Source organism: Lipotes vexillifer, unplaced genomic scaffold (assembly GCF_000442215.2).
Source record: "Lipotes vexillifer unplaced genomic scaffold, Lipotes_vexillifer_v1.1 scaffold1248, whole genome shotgun sequence".
NCBI lineage: Eukaryota > Metazoa > Chordata > Mammalia > Artiodactyla > Lipotidae > Lipotes > Lipotes vexillifer.
Genome location: NW_006778262.1, coordinates 221,146 through 227,395, shown reverse-complemented (window position 1 = coordinate 227,395; position 6,250 = coordinate 221,146). Strand labels below are relative to the sequence as shown.

At 40.0% G+C, this 6,250-nt stretch overlaps 1 protein-coding gene across 2 annotated transcripts in view; it reads left to right on the top strand.

Annotated features, from left to right (window-relative positions):
- The window catches only part of LOC103083838 (neurexin-3-beta), a 385,778-nt gene that overhangs the window by 203,416 nt on the left and 176,112 nt on the right, over positions 1 to 6,250 (top strand). The window lies entirely within an intron of this gene.

Here is a 6,250-nt window from a genome sequence, read left to right as displayed (position 1 = left end):
GGAATGCATTTTGTCTCATTTTGGTCTTTAATTCAATGCTTTGCTTTGTTTTTATTTTGCATTAGTAGGAAGTGTGAGGAGGAATATCTTTCTATTCTCAACCTAGGTAAAGCTATTCATGACCAGAGATTATTTGTACCCTGCAAGAACATAAACGGTTTGGTTTGGTTGGGTTTAGAAGGCTGGGGTTAGTGAAGGCAGTGTTTGCTCTGAAAAAGAGAAGGCAATCCTCCAAGGTTTCCCATGAAACCATTTGAGGACTAAGAAATCCATTGGTGGGGGTGGGGTTAGTGTTCCAGGATATCTTACCAGTAAGTCCAACCTGCTTTTCTTACCAACTGTCTGTCCATCCATCATTTAAATAGTGATGGCCCCGTATTACCTGTAGAGTCAACCTCTACTATTCTCCCTCCCTTTTCTTAGTCTAAGTCTAGAAATGGATGGAGATCAGAGAAGAATCAATCTTCTCTAGTTTTCCCATCCTGTTCCAACTCCCTCACCCTTGACCTTTCCTTCCCCTCTCATGGAAGCTGCATTATTGCATCCCTTCCCCTTGGACTTGATAATTCTCCCTTTAGAATGTGGAAGAGGGCTAAGGATAGATAATGGGGGCCTGTGTCTCCCTGTGTCCATTCCAAGATCCCTAAGCAAACTCCCTTGACTCCCCAGACAGCAGCTGAGTGCTTCCCCACTCCTCCTGATGGACCTTGATGGAGACTCAAATAGGGGAGTGTGCTTCGTTTACCCCATATCAGCTTCCCTGTCCTTACTGGATTTCCCAACTTCCTGGCTGTATCATTTAGTGTTTGCTGCATAACAAACCACCCCCAAACTTTGTTTATTGGCTCATGTTTCTGTGGATCAGGTGGGTGTTTTTTCTGTTCCAGGCTGGCTTGGATGCAGCTAGATGATCTTGATGGCCTCACTCACATGTCCGGGGGCTCAAGTGAGCTGACTGGGCTGGAAGGGTAGGCTTGGGTGGCTGGGGTTTCTCTTCTTGTGGTCTTTCATCTTCCAGGAGCCCAGACCAGCTTCCTTCATATGGCAGTTTCAGGCTTCATCAGCATAAGCAGGCAAGCACCAACATGCAAGGGCTGTTCAAACATCTGCTTCCATCACACTTACTAGTATGCCCTGTGCAGAACAAAGCAAGTCTCAGAGCCAGTCAAGAATCAAGGGGTGGAAAAATAGACATACATCTGATGGGAAGAGTGACAAAGTCCCACTGCAAAGGGGCATGGATATCGGAATGGGATTATAGCTATTTTGCAACTTAACACACTAGCAGAGAGCTTGGAAAAGGCTCTCATTATTACAGTCTATTTTCCTCTTAAACTTTCTCCCTCTCAACCCTCAAGGCCTCAAACTGAGGTTGGAAACTGATGATTTTTACTGAGGAATTGTCCTTTTTTTTTCTTTCCTTCAGATATGACATTTTGGAATTAATCTTGGTTCTTCCTGCCATATCACATTATTTTCTTTTTTCTTCCCCCCCGCACATTACCTCTTGTTATTCCGCCTTAAATTGAGTTAATGGTGTTTTAAAAAATTAAATGTCCATTTAAAAATTTTCTAATCTTATTTTTTTTTCTATTCCTCCTTGGATGCTTTCAGATACTTTATCTGCCTTTGTTTGGGGTATTTATGATATATTAGTGTTATCTATAAAATGTGTTTTATTTGTATAGGCTGTGTTCTCCCTTTCATTTATTTTCTTTTCTGCTTTGTTTTTTTTTTTTTTAACAAAGTCAGTTATGTTATAAAAACAGCCCCCATCCTGATCTATACTTTCTCTAGATATTTTCTCTGAGCTGAATACGTTGTTATTTATCATTATCCTTTGTTTGTGGCCAGATTTGAAGCCATGCTGCAGTTCTCACACACAAATCAATTTGAATTAATTTGCCAAGCAGAGTTAACGAGGCCGAGGCATTGCATGAATTTAAGATATAGCACACCAACCGCATTCCCTGAGGTTATTCCTTCACTGGGAAAATTTTGATTCTTGTACCACATTGTAGTCGTGTATACCTGACCTTTGAATATTGCACTAAATGATGCATGACTGCCAACTGGTTCATATTTTGAAAAGCCTTGGAAATGCCACATAACCAAACAAATCAGGAGTATAGACAATTCTTTAATTAATACTTTGTGGGGGAACAGTGGTCTTCAAGACATACACTCTCTGATGCTTGCCTATTCTAGAAATCCTGTGGCTAATGATGTTCTAAGTGAAAGTTTGAGAAACATATTTCTTAAATGATCTTTGAGGTCCCCTTGACCTTAAAAGTGTAGATTCCTCTCAAAATATAAACTGTAAGGTTCAATGCCCTCTACTCCTAGAAACTGCTTTATAATTATGAAACACAAAAAAAATTTGTGGGGCTTCCCTGGTGGTCCAGTGGTAAACCCTTCCCATGCAAGGGACGCGGGTTTGATCCCTGGTCGTTGGGGAACTAAGATCTCACATGCCGAGGGGCAACTAAGCCCGTGCGCCATAACTACTGAGCTTGCGCGCCTCAATGAGAGGTCCCACCTGCCACAAACTACAGAGCCCACGTGCCCTGGAACCCACCTGCCACAGCTAGAGAAGAGAAAATCCCCACGCCACAACTAGAGAGAAGGCCGCCCACCTCAACGAAAGAACCCACATGCCTCAACGAAGATCCCACGTGCCGCAGCTAAGACCCGACACAGCCGAAAACAAAAAAAAAAATTTGTTTAAGAGGCACCTCAATGGTTATGTGGACTCTCCCTCCCCCTCAGCCCTCCACCTCCACAGATCCCCAACAAGTTCTCTAGCAAGAAGAATCTCCTTCAGACCAGACCGTAAAGACCGGTGCAAACAAGTAGGAAAATGCAGCCCTCCTAAAAGGTGGGGAAATGGTAATAGAGTTCCTCGAAGGAGCTCAAATCTCTGGGTCTTAGATGAGTAATGTTCCAGGATGCTGAAGAAATTTGAACTCTAAGCCCTTGTTCATGTTTACCCAGAAATAATGATGGGAGTCAGAATAGAAAACTAGTTTGGGAAAACTGTTCCAAATTTCACATTGTCCAAAACAATGTGTCTCAAAATTGGAACCAATATGTAAAAATTCTCATGTGTTTTATTGGACAGATAAGTTGGTATACATTTAACCATATTTAACAAAAAATATGGTGATGGCCTGGGATCTTCAAAGCAAGTCTTACCTAAATAGTCTAAATTCCCTTTGGAGAGCATTAGCAAGTTGGCACATGAGGAATATGTTATAGATATAGCGTATCTTCATTTCCTCAAAAGAGTATAATGTAAGGCGAGCTATGAGAGCCTCTTAAGGAGATCTGCCTCTGGTTGAACTGAAACGCTCAGATGAAGCTCTCTAGTTATTCTGTATCTATTGCTGTATAACAAATTACCCCAAAATTTAGTGGCTTCAAATAGCTAACATTTATTATCTCACAGTTTCTGCAGGTCAGGATTTAGTAGCAACTTAGTCGAGTGGTTCTGAATCAAAGTGTCTGATGGGTTAACATCACTCATCTATTGACTAGGGCTACAATCACCTCAAGGCTTACCTAGGTCTGAAGGATCTGGTGGCCTCAGTTCCTTGACATGTGGGTGGCTTAAGTGTCCTTATGATACAACAGTAGCTTCCCCAGAGTGAGCCATGGGAGAGGGCGTGGGAGGAAGTCACAGTGCCTTTTCTGATCTAGTCTCTAAAATGAGTCGCACATTGTTAATTCCACCATATCCTATTCTTTAGAATTGAGTTACTAAATCCAGCCCAGTTGGAGAATCAAGTTCTACCTCTCACAGAGGGGAGTTTTAAAGAATTTGTAAATGTTTTAAAGTCACCACATAATCCTCCTATTCTGTAAAATTTTCAGGGTCTGGAATGAATGTACAAAAGATATGCTTATCACACTTGCAAGGTGGCACAAAACTAAGAAAGGTATCTCCTACAGGAAATAAAAGGCCTAGAGTTGAACATTTTCTTATCAGGTTGGAATGCTGTTATAAAACAAAAAAGAATAAATTTAATGTAATTAAAGTCCTGCTTTGAAGCTCATAAGGTATACTGTGTGAAAGCAAGATGGCACAAACTTTTTGAGAAGCAATTTAATTGGAAACTGTCTTGGGCTTAAGTTGGAAATAAGCCTACTGTGTGACTGTGCTGTGTTGTGTTGTTTAGGCAACTGTTGTAAACCAGCGTATTCACCAGGTCAGGGGTGGGTTGTGCATGGGACAGTGATTGTTATTTTTAGATCCCTTGGGAATAATATATTCATTTGTAGGCAGGAGGTTCAAGGTTGGTCTAGAAGACCTATAATTTACAAACACCAGAGACCCCATATGATCTAAGCAGAAATAATACTGTAGCATAAGTTTATTATGGCATCAGCAATGTTGATATTGGTGTGACTTTCCTATTCACAAGGATGAAAATGTTCCTCTTTGCTGCTCATCGAAATTGTCCTTCCAGACCTCCTACCTGTCCTCAGAGCTGGGTTAGTGACACCACACATGAATGTTTGAATGATTGGATTTTTTTTTTTTTTACCAAATATTCCAGTATTTTGGCATTAAAAACATTGAGTTTGATGTCCTCTGCATGAGAGGAATGAAAGTAGATGGAAACTGGGGGCGAGTGGGAAGGAAGGCACCTAGAGAGAATTGAATCACCAAGATTAAAGAGTAACAGAGAGATTGCACAGAGGGTGGGTATGCAGGAAATAATGGATCATGGGGAAGAATGAGCCCTAACATAACACCGTGGATTTTGCAAAAGTGGAAGAAATAAGTGATAAGAAGAAGGACAGCTAGGGGAACCTTGAAAGGATCGTGTGTCAAAAGGTTGAAGACAGAACATTAAGGTTTTATGTTGAAAAGGAAATTTGAAAAGGTTTGACACTAAAAGTTGTGGTGGTGAAGTAAATCTTGTTAAGTTTGCCTTCTTTTTAGTTTAACCCTTCTGAATCAGGTACTGTTATAACAATAACAGCAATGGTAACAAATCATATATTGAGCACTTATTTAGTGCCACACACTATGCTAAGTACTTTACAGACACTTAGTTCTCAGTTAATTCTCACAACAGCCCTATGTTGCAGTTATTATTATAACTTTCATTTTATATATGAAGAAACTAAAGCTTAAAGATACACCAAGACAGAGGTATACTTAATGTGTTTACCAGGAAGGAACTAGACAAAAGCCAGGTTGAAATTGACTAGCCTAGCTTCAGGGCATATTTTGGAATAATTATAGAAGGCAAAAAAGTGACACCACTTGAGGAAGGAAAGCAAATTTTATAGTCGGTTTTGTTTTGTTAATTTATAGCCGGTTTTGTTTTGTTAATTTATAGCATGTCATTTTTGAAAGTGGATCTTAAAGAGTAAGTTCTAGACAGACCTATGATCATGAAGAAAGTTCCATTAGATTACTTGGAAATAGTTTCTTAAACTATGAAAGCAAATAAAGATATTTTGGTCACCTGGGCCTTGTTTTGTTCATCTTTCTGGGATTGAAAGTATCCTCAATGGATGAGGATAAATAAAAAGTCCAGGATCAATGAGCTTCAGGAAGAGAGAGTTGAGAATAGCTTCAGGAAGAGAGTTGAGAATGGCTTCAAAATACAGGGAAAGGATAGGGATTGGTGATATATGGTCCAATTATTGCATCAGGGTAAATTGTCTTTAATATAATAGCACTTCAACAGAAATGGCACTTTGATTTAGATTTGGGAGAAGTTCAATGTTAACACGTTTGCACACAAACTTGACAAAGCCAAGGAATAGGGGTGTGATCACTTGGATAAGTGGACCTTGAGCTCCAGGGTTACATCTCCAGCACAGTCCCTACTCCCATCCCCTGAGAATGAAAATAAATCACATTTCCAGCCTCTTCCAACTCCCCATGAGCATTCTTGACTGGATTATTACATTTAATTTGTATAAAATCTTACAAGATAGGTATTATCATCTTCATGTATTTTTTGGAACAGATGAAGAAATAGACATCTAGATTAAGAAAATTAGGCAAGTTCTCAGAACTGGTAAATGTCTGAGATAGGATTGCATCTATCCTATTGAGCCATCTTTGCTTAAATAGCTCAACTCCTATAGCCTAGAGATGGTGGATCAATACTATGACTTGAATATGGGAAGGAATTGATAATATGTCTGTCCACATATATTTTCCATTTCCAAACATACCCAGAAGACATGAGGCAGTGAGCTTCATCAGCCAAGTCAGGGCATTCCT